Below are 14,271 nucleotides of genomic sequence, written 5' to 3'. Positions count from 1 at the left end.
AGCTGGGATTGGGAGCGTTCCGTTCTCAATCATGTCTTGAATTTCGTGCTTCAGTCGATAGCACCTTTCAGTATCATGGCCTTTCCCTTGATGAAAGGCACAGTAGGCATTTGGTTTATACCATTTACCTTGTTGATCAGCGGGAGGGTCCGGAGTTGGACCAATAGGCTTCAGCTTTCCTTGGGCTATGAGCCTTTGGAGAGCGTATGTATAAGTGCATCCGATATCGGTGAATGCCCTAGGTGTTTGGCGCTGCGACTTCTTCGATTGCCCTTCTAAGAGATTGATGGCTTCGTCCAAATGGGTCGTTGCTGGGGCCTTGCCCTTAGACGATGAGGCCCCTTGGTACCCTTTCGGCTTTTCAGCCTCTGCCCTTATGACATCATCTTCTACCTTTATCCCGATTCTTATCAATTCTTTGAAAGAGCCAAAATTCTGGTATTTCAGAGCATTGCGGTAAACAGGTCGTAAATTCTTTACGAACTTATCTACCATTTCAACTTCGTCAGGCTTCTTGGCTAACTTCACGCTTTCAGCGCGCCATCTTGCAAGGAATTCAGTAAAGCCTTCTTTTTCTTTCTGTGTCATCACCTCCAATGTTCTTATGTTGGTTTGAATCTCGACATTATCAGCATAGTGCTTGCAGAACTCCACCGTAATATCTTCGAAAGTGGGGAAGTTCTTAAGGTCAAGATTATAGAACCACGCCTTCGGGTGTTTATCCGGAGATTGGGCAAAAATTTCGAGAGAGCATGTCGGCGGTACTCCCTTCATGCTAAGTACCCTTTATAGGCCTTAACATGGTGGATGGATCTTGGTGCCCTTGAACTTTGGGATGTCATGAGTACTATGTTCGTGGGCAACTTATCTGAACCGGGCATAGGCCCTAGCATTCTCATAGTGGATGTTCTTCCCCTGGGAGAGCTTCAAACGGTCCTCGATGAACTTGAACCGTTTCTCCAAATCGTCGGAGGTGGGGTAGATGAAGAGGAATCTTCAACCAACTTAGACTCGATCACATCCATTCGGGTCATCATGAGGTTCACGGCCTCGGTGAGCTTGTTAACAAAGATCTTCCATTGCTTGACGTCGGGTTTATGGCGGCCTTTCTACAAGAAAACCCCGTCTTCGAGTCAATATTTAAAGTAAGAGCCCCTGCACACTTAAGGACACGACCCCAACATGACTCAAACAAAGACTCGACTTGAGATTGAATAACCAAAGGTTCAACTCACGGTTTGATTTAGACATCGGTTCATTTTAGACTCGACAAAACGACATGACTCAAACTCGTCATAACTCGATTCTAAATCGGACTGGTGTGACTAAACCCGTGATTGGGCTAACATAGCCCAGGGGTTTGAGTGAAACGTCCATAAGGCCTAGCTTGGCGTTTTTAGTGGACTATTCTAGACCAAAAGATCGACCAACATGACTCAAAGCCCAAGAGGTGAGCTTGGGTGACCCAACAAGGTCGTGTTCTAGACTCTTGAAACAAACCCGGCCTAACACGGCCATGACCTGGACACGACTCGACGCATTTCATGCTTGGTTGAGGTTCGAGAAACATTTGGGATTGATTTTGGAAAACGAATGATTGATTTGAAAAAGGAGATTTGAAATGGGCAAGCATGCCGCTATAAAAGCTTGTTTTGGGCCGAAATTCTAGTCCTATTTGGGCAGCATTCCGCGTTTTGAAAATCATGCTAGGTTTGAAAGTAAGTTGTTCAAAAGTTCGGTTTTGAAAAGGACTTGGAATTTTCGAAAAAAGGACTCGGGAAAACATATTGCACATTGTCATTCTCATGTTATAAGGATGTATGCTCTTAGACATCTCTAAGTCTCGGCAAGTCTTCTACAAGAAGGTCTATGCCCTCCATCCTTTTGCGGTCTTATAAAGCGAGGTGTCTTAAGGTAAAGTACCTAGAAGATCGTCCCCATTCCCAAGAACCACGCGAGGCGAAGTGGAAGCGAGCAATGTGCAGCTTCCTAGCATAGTGGGACGTCGCCCCCCCACGCATCACGAAGAAACGCTGGGACGGCCCGGGCAAGTCCTTAAGGGTTTATGCATGAATCGTAGCACTATGAGTAATGTTTTACTTTCCAACACTTTCTTTTCAAGTTTCACCTCGGAGGAAAAGACCCTAGAAACACAAAGTGTAACTAGTCCTCTTTTCCCAGTGAGTCGCCAAATCAGGACAAGGCCCTCGGAATCTGCGTCCGAGGGATCCACACCCGCATAATCGACTCGAGGTTCTTTCGAATCGAATTAAGACATATTAGAGTCGCCACCAAGTTTTTGGGAACTTGGAACCGTTCAAGTCAACTTTACACCTTTCATCGAAAAGCATAAAGCCAATCGACTACGAGTGATTAAAGATAAAGACTTGTACCCTATATCACTCGATTTGAATGACTCTCGTAATCCAATGGTATTTAGACGGATCCACAAACCATAGATCTTGAGTAAGGGGTGAGGGTACGTGTTGGGAAGCCCATAAGGACACCCAACCCCGCCCGTCAATAACGGCCTCTACTAAGTCAAGTGTCGGATTTCAAACAAGGTCATAGCTACTGCGATGTATGATGTGCAAAACGTTGTTTTAACCCTAACATGTGAAGTTTCTACGTCGTTTTAGATGCAACTAAACTAACTTTGTCAAAGTTGTAATTTAGCATGTGGGTTGATTGATCTAACAACATACAAATAAAACAAACAAGGCTTGATGGGGAATGGGGGAGCCGTTGGGATCTACCTATTACAAACCAGGCATTTCATGCCGACACAACAATAAGTAAATTACAACTCGATCTAAATACAATTGCTACAAACGACTCAAGACGCGACACAAAACACACGGCCAAACGGCCTTGAAAACCGTGAACATGGGGGGAGTGACTCACGGCCTACATGACCCACGGCCGTGGGTCCCTCCTCGTATTGCGTGCCCTCACTTAATCCCATCGGATTAGACATTGGGCTATGCACCAAAGCATGTATTAGCATAAACCGGGCCATGTTGCTTTCGACAACATGCGGTTTACTACGCTTTTACAAGCATTGGGAACAACCGTCTAACCAAATAAGACCAAGGTTTTTGAAAAGGTTTTGACTCAAAAGAAGTAAAACAAAATTAGAAGATTACAACTCGATAAACAAAACCGTAAATTACAAGCTATAAACGACAAAGAACAAAAGATAAACAAAAGAGGGAGACGAACAAAGAAGGCCAAAATACACGGCCAAAGCACACGGCCAAGACACGGCCCAACCAAAGCCAACCTAGTTCCTAAGTTAGATTAATTGAATAGATCGAATGATGGCGAAAAGGAATCGAAAACAAGTTAGAAAACGAGTAAAAAAACGATGTTGATTGATTGTCGCGCAAGGGTGCATTCTACACGGCCTAAAGGGTCTATTTAGGTCAAATTCGCTAATTAAATTAACTCATCGAGTGTCAATAAGAAGGTGCTAATCACGCACTCTTATACTAGCGAGAAATTAGGTGAAAGAGATAGATGCATTCAGTTATTTACAGAAATCGTTAGTTGATTTTATAAATTACGTCAAAGCCACCTAAAGTGTCTAATTAAATTATTGAATTGAATTAAAGTCATCTAATTACGTCATAGGTTAACAACCAGAGGTTAAACTAACATGCAACGGATCCTAAGGTCCATCGATTTGGCCGAAACCAAAAGGGGGTCGAAAACGAAGAACAAAGTTAGATAATTGTTTTATTTATGCCCTACCTTGAACACGAGGATATGTAAATGAGACGGGGGTGTACGACCGACAGAAGTAGCGGTTTATTTTCCCATCTCAAGTCAACGCGGGTGTTCATGGTGGTACTTTAACTCATACTCGGACTAACTAGTTTCATCGTTAATTTAGAACGAACGATAAACAAACAAAAAACAAACAAAAACAAGCTATAAAAAAGGCATAAAAAACGAAATAAAAAAAGGAAGAGAAGGGGATTTGATGCACCCTCAACCTACATGTATCGTTGACACCGTCTTGGGTCGTAATCGAAGGTAGGTTTTATCTCGAGAGGCCGTCGTCGACGAAGAACAAAGCACACGCGCGTTTTGGAAAGTTTCTGGACAGCAGTTTTAAAACAATGATATCTCCCTCGTTTCACGACGAAAATTCGATCCGAAAGATGTTTTGAAAACTAGAAAGAGAGGAGAACAAGGATCTTAAAGCAACCCCTGCTCGATTTGGGTTATTGGGCACGAAAAACGAGCACAAACAGAACTGGACAGACAAGGAAAAACCGCGAAAACAGAGTGTTATTTCACTCTGTTTTTCGAGGGATTTCGTGTACTCTCAAGGGCAATTTGGCTCGTGATTCTTTATCTAATGTGTGTATGGATGTTGTATGGTTAATTAGGAACAAGAAACTCGAATTTTTATGGTGATTTGATGGAGGAACGAGATGATTTTCGAAGGAGGCACACAAACAGTTTCTGTTTGTGTGTCGGTTTTGTGTAGGGTTTTTGGAGGATGTTTAGGGTTTGTTTCTGAGGTTTAAAGCTTATGGGTGATGGTTGGATGTATGGAGAACTTAGAGGAATGAATGTATGGTGAAGGGGTGGTATTTATAAGGGGTTAAAGTAGGGTAAAAGGGGGGAGGCAGCAGTCGGGCTCAATGAACATAGCTGCTGTCCATCGGTTTTGGGAGGGGTTTCTAGGGTTCGTTTTGGAGGATTTCTTGGTGATTAAGCTAGGATAATATGGGTAGGATACTAGGGTATGGGTTAGGGTTAATGGGTACGGGTCTTGGTAGTGTTTGAAGCGGGTTTGGGCTCGGGAATTGGCTCGCAAAACAGGGGAGCTGTTCGGTTTTATGCGGGCTGCTTGGGGTTGGTTTTGAACGAGATTTTGGGCTGCTTGTGAGGGGGTTCGAACATGGGTTGATGGGTGTTGGTATAGGTGGGTTAGTGTACTCGAGATTCGTGCCAATTCGCAAAAGAAACGGGCTTAAAAAACGAGCTAAAATCGAGCTCAAAACACACGATGCAAAACGAGTTCCTCGCTTTTAAAAAACCGATTTTTCAAATCAAATAACCCATTAAAATAAATGACTTTTCAAATCAAATATATTCATAAAATGATTTTTCAAATCAAATATTTATTTTATTTTCAATAAAATAAACTTAAGAAAAATAAATTCAAAATAAGATAAATTAACTTGAAATCACCTTAAAAAAGACTATAATTTAAATATCATTTAAATTAATAAAATGAACTTACTAAAAAACATTAACTTAAATATCATTTAAATTAATAAAACGAACTCACTAAAAAACATTAATTTAAATATCATTTAAATTAATAAAATACTTCATCGACGACGCCCATTCTACCTCGTAAAACGAGCTCCAAATAATGACAATGACAACTAAAGAATACATGTGTCCTATCATCATCGGGTGTTTGTCGGGTTCTCTATAAATTCCAATATCGACGGATACGGGTATCTACAGAGCCCCCACTTTGACTGAGGCTTGGACAAGGCGAAAGTCAAAGTATACCCCAGGTCCCTCTCGACCTGAGGATTCTTCGGGTCGTTTATAGTCCATTAGACTTGCGTATATAAGCTCGCCAGCCATAAGAAGAGATCATACCTGAAACTTCCTTGGGGTTGACTCTTGCTTCTGTTGCGTCGAAATATCATCGTTGGTCATCGACCCGTAAATTGTATAAATGGTGGGTTGAGCCTTAGCCTTAGGCGCCTACGTATCCGTTTCTGACGGAATCAAACCCGCGTCGTAGTTCGGCACTGCTGACACATGCCCAAAGTTTATCATCGGCTGGCACTTGTCCGAAATTCATCATCTGCTGACATTTGCCCAAAATTTATCATCTGCTGGCACTTGTCCGAAATTCATCTGTTAACACTTGCCCAAAGCTTATCATCTGCTGGCAGGTGTCCAAATGGGACGGGACTTTCCGAGGAGGTTGCCGCCGCTTTCATCATTTGCTTTCAGCTACGGAATTCTTCCATTTCATACTCTTGTATTGAATTGAATTCTTGGTGGATATCATCCTTTACATCTTGATAATGGTCTCTGAAGCCAACGGCTTCAGAGCCCCCAGTTTGCAATGGCTCTAAAGTCGAAGACTTTAGAGCCCCCAGTTGAAGCATATCCTGCTACATTTGAAACACAAAAAACGCACTTGCAATAATCATCACATAAGCACATTTGGATCATCGATCTTGAAATTGGATCATTTGAAATACTGGGTCATCGACCCGAAAATTGAATTTGATAATTTTGAATAATTGGGCCATCGACCCGAAAATCGGATTCGAAAATTTTGAATGATTGGGTCATCGACCCGAATTTTAAATTTGACATTACTTGGAATGTTGGGTCATCGACCCGAAATTTGAGTTTGAAAGACTGGGTCATCGACCCGAAATTTGAACATGTTGAAAATTTTGAATAATTGGGCTATCGACCCAAATTTTGCATTTGAAATGAATCACTTGGATGTTGGGTCGTCGACCCAAAATTTGATTTTGAACTTTGAGATTTGAACCTTGACTTGAAATGTACCACTACTTGGATCATCTATCCCATAATTCGCAAAAAGTTTTTAAAATTTCGGAATTCTGAAATCTTTGGCATTTTGAAATCGAAGCTTGACGGGTGAGCATGAAATACGACTCAGACACTCTGTATGACCCGTAAACAAACGTGGGCGTAGCCCGCTACCGTAAAACAAAAAAGGAAAATGAAACCGTAAGTGTGCACGGGTTTTAATTCAATTATTGACTCGTTGGGGGTAGAAATGTAAATTGGCCATTCCGGCGCCAAAAGATGGCAAATGGGAATCACAAGGTCGTCGAACTTGGGACGGAGATATCGTATGGCATGGTCGTACTCCCGAGGGCACATAGGAATCAAGATCACTTGGCATTGACAAGGTGGATTAAACTCACGGAGCAACAACGTTGGCTTCGCCCAGACGGTAAACACAGACTGATTTTATGAAAGCACTTAGACATCACACATCACTCTTGTTGGGAACATTCTGTCACTCTTCTCCTCGCCTCCTTTCTTTTCAGCGAGTTTCATCATTTCTTGCCACCGCCTTCTTTCTTTTCAGCGGGCTTTTACTATTTTTTCTTCCACGCCTTCTTTCTTTTCAGCGGGTTTTTCATATTTTCTGTTCCCAACACAAACCCACATCTATGTGACTCAGCATCTTTGCCTAAACCGTTAGATAAAGCTCATTCTGAGACTTGATACTATTCATCTGAACCTATATCCTTATCCTAGCTTACGTCGAGTACTAAGACCAACTCAAACAAAGGTGGCTTCATTTGGACTTGGTTAAAACCCGTAAGAAACCGACAAGATGACAACTTGGATGATGGGTGGATTGAATCCCTTATTCTGAAGGACTGCCTACGTATTCGCGTGGAGCGAAATCAAATCCGACGTAGTTCGATCATGGTGCATAAACATGGCATTTTGATTGTGTGTACACACTCGAAGGTTTCACCTAAGGTATCATGTCATATCCCATTCTAGCCTGTAAAGTACCGTTAAATCCCGTGTTTGGGGTTAGGTGTAAAAGGCTTGGATCTTTTGGGATGTGAAGCTTGGTAATAAATAGTTGGAATGGTTAACCATCATTCTGAAGGTTTGTTTTGTGGTGCTAAGGCCAAGGGCTATGGCTGTTAATGTGGTTGGAATGGGTGTCTCGGGTTTGATGAACCACGAGTGCAAATAGGTTGGGAATTGATGTGGGTTCAAATTTCCATGTCTGGACCCTAAAGGCTGGGTGTAACAACGTAAGCGGAATGATTCTCAAAATTCCTGACTATCCCCTTCTAAATGTCTCAGGAAGGACTTAGAGGGTAAAGCGGTCACTACTTACGCTTTTGGGCTTCGCCCATTGAACTTCAACTATGGGTACTTGACTTGACTTCTGGCTTTCGTAACTTCGACATTCAACCAAAAACCTTTTGCAATAACTTCAACATCTTTTTTTTTTCTTTTTTTCTTTTTCTTTCATCTTTTTTTTCATTTTTCTTTTTTTCATTTTTTTCATTTTTCTCTTTTTCTCATTTTTCCATTCTTTTTCATCTCTTTTTTTTCTTCTCTTCTTGATAACGGTCTTCTATTCATTCTCTTAGTCACAAATGGGTACACCTTGAAAACTGGGCTTCGCCAAGTAATTTGGGTCAGAACTAACAATTCCTTGTTAGAACGGGTTGATATCTTCTCTCTTCGAGATGGGATGATTTTGTTGGGGAAAAGGCTTGCCTTCCATCATCGATAGGGGAAACAAGGAGCTAGTTCGGGTTCGTCATAGAATCATCTAAAAGTTTGTCATAAGCACTGGTTCTGATGGAGGTTTTCTACCGCCAGACATGGAATAGGTAAAAGAATCAAACACGGGATCCTAGTGTACCTTACATTTTGAAACGGGACATATTTCTACCCCAGGGATGCCTTTGAGTGTGTTGTGCATTTTATCATGTTTCGGAATGATTGAGGATTGGAAACAAGACATATTTGGAAACGAAACTGCAACTTTTTTATTGGAATGAGAAATGTTTAACAGACTCGAAGGAACGATTCCTAGGACACATCCTAGGTCATCGCGGAACAAACGACTCAAATTCAGGAAAGGAAAGTCCTAGACTCGACTCGACTAAAATAAGAAAATAGATCCCGACTCATAATTTTCAAATCTGGTCTTGAGCTTTCTCTTGTTAAGCTGTCAGCTTAGATGCTCGGCTCTTGTCCTTGATCCCGGTGATGGTTTGCCTCCATCCCGAGGTAGTCCTCTGAGGATCTACGCCAGTGATGAAGGTTAGTGAATCGAATTGTCTTTTATTAACTTCGTTAATGAGAGGAGTACATTCTAGAGCGAGACTCCCGACTTGAATTTCATTCTTCGGGTTTGGCAATAATTCAGAGCAATCCACAAATATTTTGCCGATAAACACCCCTTTCAAGTGACATGGGCGTATAAGATGGGAATAATCGACATTGTCTTCGACGGAAACAAAGTTGGAGTGATCGCCAAATGGATTGGTGATGTTATTGGGTTTAACAGCCGGGATTGGGAGCGTTCCGTTCTCAATCATGTCTTGAATTTCGTGCTTGATCGATAGCACCTTTCGATATCATGGCCTTTCCCTTGATGAAAGGCACGAGAGGCATTTGGTTTATACCATTTACCTTGTTGATCAGCGGGAGGGTCCGGAGTTGGACCAATAGGCTTCAGCTTTCCTTGGGCTATGAGCCTTTGGAGAGCGTATGTATAAGTGCATCCGATATCGGTGAATGCCCTAGGTGTTTGGCGCTGCGACTTCTTCGATTGCCCTTCTAAGAGATTGATGGCTTCGTCCAAATGGGTCGTTGCTGGGGCCTTGCCCTTAGACGATGAGGCCCCTTGGTACCCTTTCGGCTTTTCACCTCTCGCCCCTTATGACATCATCTTCTACCTTTATCCCGATTCTTATCAATTCTTTGAAAGAGCCAAAATTCTGGTATTTCGAGCATTGCGGTAAACAGGTCGTAAATTCTTTACGAACTTATCTACCATTTCAACTTCGTCAGGCTTCTTGGCTAACTTCACGCTTTCAGCGCGCCATCTTGCAAGGAATTCAGTAAAGCCTTCTTTTTCTTTCTGTGTCATCACCTCCAATGTTCTTATGTTGGTTTGAATCTCGACATTATCGCATAGTGCTTGCGAACTCCACCGTAATATCTTCGAAAGTGGGGAAGTTCTTAAGGTCAAGATTATAGAACCACGCCTTCGGGTGTTTATCCAGAGATTGGGCAAAAATTTCAGAGAGCATGTCAGCAGGTACTCCCTTCAGTGCTAAGTACCCTTTATAGGCCTTAACATGGTGGACTGGATCTTCGGTGCCCTTGAACTTTGGGATGTCAGTGAGTACTATGTTCGTGGGCAACTTATCCTGAACCGGGGCATAGGCCCTAGCATTCTCATAGTGGATGTTCTTCCCCTGGGAGAGCTTCAAACGGTCCTCGATGAACTTGAACCGTTTCTCCAAATCAGTCAGAGGTGGGGTAGATGAAGAGGAATCTTCAACCAACTTAGACTCGATCACATCCATTCGGGTCATCATGAGGTTCACGGCCTCGAGCTTGTTAACAAAGATCTTCCATTGCTTGACGTCGGGTTTTTGGCGGCCTTTCTACAAGAAAACCCCGTACTGAGTCAATATTTAAAGTAAGAGCCCCTGCACACTTAAGGACACGACCCCAACATGACTCAAACAAAGACTCGACTTGAGATTGAATAACCAAAGGTTCAACTCACGGTTTGATTTAGACATCGGTTCATTTTAGACTCGACAAAACGACATGACTCAAACTGTCATAACTCGATTCTAAACTGGACCTGGTGTGACTAAACCCGTGATTGGGCTAACATAGCCCAGGGGTTTGAGTGAAACGTCCATAAGGCCTAGCTTGGGCGTTTTTCGTGGACTATTCTAGACCAAAAGATCGACCAACATGACTCAAAGCCCAAGAGGTGAGCTTGGGTGACCCAACAAGGTCGTGTTCTAGACTCTTGAAACAAACCCGGCCTAACACGGCCATGACCTGGACACGACTCGACGCATTTCATGCTTGGTTGAGGTTCGAGAAACATTTGGGATTGATTTTGGAAAACGAATGATTGATTTGAAAAAGGAGATTTGAAATGGGCAGCATGCCGGCTATAAAAGCTTGTTTTGGGCCGAAATTCTAGTCCTATTTGGGCAGCATTCCGCGTTTTGAAAATCATGCTAGGTTTGAAAGTAAGTTGTTCAAAAGTTCGGTTTTGAAAAGGACTTGGAATTTTCGAAAAAAGGACTCGGGAAAACATATTGCACATTGTCATTCTCATGTTATAAGGATGTATGCTCTTAGACATCTCTAAGTCTCGGCAAGTCTTCTACAAGAAGGTCTATGCCCTCCATCCTTTTGCGGTCTTATAAAGCGAGGTGTCTTAAGGTAAAGTACCTAGAAGATCGTCCCCATTCCCAAGAACCACGCGAGGCGAAGTGGAAGCGAGCAATGTGCAGCTTCCTGGCATAGTGGGACGTCGCCCCCCACGCATCACGAAGAAACGCTGGGACGGCCCGGGCAAGTCCTTAAGGGTTTATGCATGAATCGTAGCACTATGAGTAATGTTTTACTTTCCAACACTTTCTTTTCAAGTTTCACCTCGGAGGAAAAGACCCTAGAAACACAAAGTGTAACTAGTCCTCTTTTCCCCAATGAGTCGCCAAATCAGTGGACAAGGCCCTCGGAACTGCGTCCGAGGGATCCACATCCGGCATAATCGACTCGAGGTTCTTTCGAATCGAATTAAGACATATTAGAGTCGCCACCAAGTTTTTTGGGAACTTGGAACCGTTCAAGTCAACTTTACACCTTTCATCGAAAAGCATAAAGCCAATCGACTACGAGTGATTAAAGATAAAGACTTGTACCCTATATCACTCGATTTGAATGACTCTCGTAATCCAATGGTATTTAGACGGATCCACAAACCATAGATCTTGAGTAAGGGGTGAGGGTACGTGTTGGGAAGCCCATAAGGACACCCAACCCCGCCCGTCAATAACGGCCTCTACTAAGTCAAGTGTCGGATTTCAAACAAGGTCATAGCTACTGCGATGTATGATGTGCAAAACGTTGTTTTAACCCTAACATGTGAAGTTTCTACGTCGTTTTAGATGCAACTAAACTAACTTTGTCAAAGTTGTAATTTAGCATGTGGGTTGATTGATCTAACAACATACAAATAAAACAAACAAGGCTTGATGGGGAATGGGGAGCCGTTGGGATCTACCTATTACAAACCAGGCATTTCATGCCGACACAACAATAAGTAAATTACAACTCGATCTAAATACAATTGCTACAAACGACTCAAGACGCGACACAAAACACACGGCCAAACGGCCTTGAAAACCGTGAACATGGGGGGAGTGACTCACGGCCTACATGACCCACGGCCGTGGGTCCCTCCTCGTATTGCGTGCCCTCACTTAATCCCATCGGATTAGACATTGGGCTATGCACCAAAGCATGTATTAGCATAAACCGGGCCATGTTGCTTTCGACAACATGCGGTTTACTACGCTTTTACAAGCATTGGGAACAACCGTCTAACCAAATAAGACCAAGGTTTTTGAAAAGGTTTTGACTCAAAAGAAGTAAAACAAAATTAGAAGATTACAACTCGATAAACAAAACCGTAAATTACAAGCTATAAACGACAAAGAACAAAAGATAAACAAAAGAGGGAGACGAACAAAGAAGGCCAAAATACACGGCCAAAGCACACGGCCAAGACACGGCCCAACCAAAGCCAACCTAGTTCCTAAGTTAGATTAATTGAATAGATCGAATGATGGCGAAAAGGAATCGAAAACAAGTTAGAAAACGAGTAAAAAAACGATGTTGATTGATTGTCGCGCAAGGGTGCATTCTACACGGCCTAAAGGGTCTATTTAGGTCAAATTAAGCTAATTAAATTAACTCATCGAGTGTCAATAAGAAGGTGCTAATCACGCACTCTTATACTAGCGAGAAATTAGGTGAAAGAGATAGATGCATTCAGTTATTTACAGAAATCGTTAGTTGATTTTATAAATTACGTCAAAGCCACCTAAAGTGTCTAATTAAATTATTGAATTGAATTAAAGTCATCTAATTACGTCATAGGTTAACAACCAGAGGTTAAACTAACATGCAACGGATCCTAAGGTCCATCGATTTGGCCGAAACCAAAAGGGGGTCGAAAACGAAGAACAAAGTTAGATAATTGTTTTATTTATGCCCTACCTTGAACACGAGGATATGTAAATGAGACGGGGGTGTACGACCGACAGAAGTAGCGGTTTCTTTTCCCATCTCAAGTCAACGCGGGTGTTCATGGTGGTACTTTAACTCATACTCGGACTAACTAGTTTCATCGTTAATTTAGAACGAACGATAAACAAACAAAAAACAAACAAAAACAAGCTATAAAAAAGGCATAAAAAACGAAATAAAAAAAGGAAGAGAAGGGGATTTGATGCACCCTCAACCTACATGTATCGTTGACACCGTCTTGGGTCGTAATCGAAGGTAGGTTTTATCTCGAGAGGCCGTCGTCGACGAAGAACAAAGCACACGCGCGTTTTGGAAAGTTTCTGGACAGCAGTTTTAAAACAATGATATCTCCCTCGTTTCACGACGAAAATTCGATCCGAAAGATGTTTTGAAAACTAGAAAGAGAGGAGAACAAGGATCTTAAAGCAACCCCTGCTCGATTTGGGTTATTGGGCACGAAAAACGAGCACAAACAGAACTGGACAGACAAGGAAAAACCGCGAAAACAGAGTGTTATTTCACTCTGTTTTTCGAGGGATTTCGTGTACTCTCAAGGGCAATTTGGCTCGTGATTCTTTATCTAATGTGTGTATGGATGTTGTATGGTTAATTAGGAACAAGAAACTCGAATTTTTATGGTGATTTGATGGAGGAACGAGATGATTTTCGAAGGAGGCACACAAACAGTTTCTGTTTGTGTGTCGGTTTTGTGTAGGGTTTTTGGAGGATGTTTAGGGTTTGTTTCTGAGGTTTAAAGCTTATGGGTGATGGTTGGATGTATGGAGAACTTAGAGGAATGAATGTATGGTGAAGGGGTGGTATTTATAAGGGGTTAAAGTAGGGTAAAAGGGGGGAGGCAGCAGTCGGGCTCAATGAACATAGCTGCTGTCCATCGGTTTTGGGAGGGGTTTCTAGGGTTCGTTTTGGAGGATTTCTTGGTGATTAAGCTAGGATAATATGGGTAGGATACTAGGGTATGGGTTAGGGTTAATGGGTACGGGTCTTGGTAGTGTTTGAAGCGGGTTTGGGCTCGGGAATTGGCTCGCAAAACAGGGGAGCTGTTCGGTTTTATGCGGGCTGCTTGGGGTTGGTTTTGAACGAGATTTTGGGCTGCTTGTGAGGGGGTTCGAACATGGGTTGATGGGTGTTGGTATAGGTGGGTTAGTGTACTCGAGATTCGTGCCAATTCGCAAAAGAAACGGGCTTAAAAAACGAGCTAAAATCGAGCTCAAAACACACGATGCAAAACGAGTTCCTCGCTTTTAAAAAACCGATTTTTCAAATCAAATAACCCATTAAAATAAATGACTTTTCAAATCAAATATATTCATAAAATGATTTTTCAAATCAAATATTTATTTTATTTTCAATAAAATAAACTTAAGAAAAATAAATTCA

This window comes from Silene latifolia, chromosome 9 (genome assembly GCF_048544455.1).
Source record: "Silene latifolia isolate original U9 population chromosome 9, ASM4854445v1, whole genome shotgun sequence".
NCBI lineage: Eukaryota > Viridiplantae > Streptophyta > Magnoliopsida > Caryophyllales > Caryophyllaceae > Silene > Silene latifolia.
This window is presented reverse-complemented; position numbering follows the sequence as displayed.